This window comes from Anguilla rostrata, chromosome 17, assembly GCF_018555375.3.
Source record: "Anguilla rostrata isolate EN2019 chromosome 17, ASM1855537v3, whole genome shotgun sequence".
Classification (NCBI taxonomy): domain Eukaryota; kingdom Metazoa; phylum Chordata; class Actinopteri; order Anguilliformes; family Anguillidae; genus Anguilla; species Anguilla rostrata.
In genome coordinates this window covers 28,822,539-28,824,123 of record NC_057949.1, presented here as the reverse complement: position 1 = coordinate 28,824,123, position 1,585 = coordinate 28,822,539, and the positions used below count along the sequence as shown (strand labels likewise).

The window sequence follows — 1,585 nt, the reverse complement described above, 5'->3', positions numbered from 1 at the left end:
CCTTTTTTCATAAAAAAAAACCTTGAAATAGCCCAACAGAAACCTTTCATTCATAACGTGAACAAAGGCGACTTAACAGTTACAAATTTTGTTAACATTAGCCAAATACCAAAAGCAAAACCAGTTTGAGCACCACAATCAATATTAGGTATTAATGTACCTAGTTAGGGTAATATGATTATGTTAGTTTGGCAGGATTATTTTTGTCTGATTAGGCAAATGTGATTCCAGTGCTAGTTTGTACTTAGTAGGATTGTTTGCTGAACAGGTTACTCTACAGGGTTGCAGTCCTGATCTGTGGTCACTTCTGGCACTACGATCTTTACTTAACTCTTGTGTGTTTCTTTTGCACCTCTGCACTTTGAACTAATGCACTTGTTGTACGTCGCTCTGGATAAGAGCTAAATGCCTGTAATGTAATGTAATGTAATGTAATGTAATGTAGGTAGCATGCTAATCACACTAAAGACTAGCAGCAGATATCAGAAAGCACACAGCAATTTCATAACTCTAAGCTCATTAATGTTAACACACATTGATGAGTGTTCTCCTTAGCAAGCTAAAAAGACAACTAAAAGGTTACTTAAAATAGCAGCCGAAATTCAGATTGTTTATTTTGCCACATGGCAGGATGGTATTAACAAACTGAATCTAAAAAAAAAAATAGAAGCCACCCCAGATGGGACTCGAACCCACAATCCCTGGCTTAGGAGGCCAGTGCCTTATCCATTAGGCCACTGGGGCACGTCGTATTTTGTACGTCACAACATTCAATATAACTACGCAATGCAGACACGTAGAAGTTGTATAGATTCGCGGTTTCTTAGTTTTGGGGATGATATGAAACAAAACGAATAATAATAGTAATTATTTAAAGTAGCAGGAGTAAAGAGGCAGAGGGGAACGCTCCATTCTATCGCTTTTAGCTACTTTGGCAGGCTAGAAATGGCGTCTGATGCTAAGGGTCAGAAACTCGCTGTCTTTTGCAGCCCGTAACGTTAGCTAAATTGCCGGGACTTTTTTAGGTTATGACTATTCGATAAGTTGCAATTCCCCACTAATAGTGTTTATCAATATTTAATAATTATCACTATATAATAATACTTAAATGTTGCTAAGTAAAATTACAGATGCTAAAAAAAAGCTAACGTTCATGAGAATTGCACATCGCTCGTAGATTAGTTAGTTATAACGTTAGCTATATTAATCAACGTTTTGAGGTACGTTAAAAGATGAGGACTATGAAGTCGCTGTTTTTTTGACAGTGTGAATCGTTGCAATGTTTAACGTTGGATGACCATTTATATTCAGATCAGACAATTCTAGTGTGTAATATACCTGGGCTGAACGAAAAGCTTCGCAGTAAATTGTTTTAAATCAACCCCTAAAGACTATAGTAAATATGGTCTCTATTGGACTCATATGTTAACTATAACGAGCTGTATTTCTATAGGTGAACTATAAAGAGCTATATTCTATAAACCTGCTTGGTATTACACACAATAGGTTGAGTAGACCACTTGACGTGAATAACAACATTTAAAAAAATAGTTCTGTAATCCATAAACTATTGTACAAACCGCGG

At 36.2% G+C, this 1,585-nt stretch overlaps 1 non-coding gene across 1 annotated transcript; it reads right to left on the bottom strand.

Annotated features, from left to right (window-relative positions):
- Window positions 1–671: 671 nt before the first annotated feature.
- Window positions 672–744, bottom strand: trnar-ccu (transfer RNA arginine (anticodon CCU)). Its single transcript has one exon. It is a non-coding gene; the product is annotated as a tRNA-Arg (tRNA).
- Between the last annotated feature and the right edge of the window lie 841 nt (window positions 745–1,585).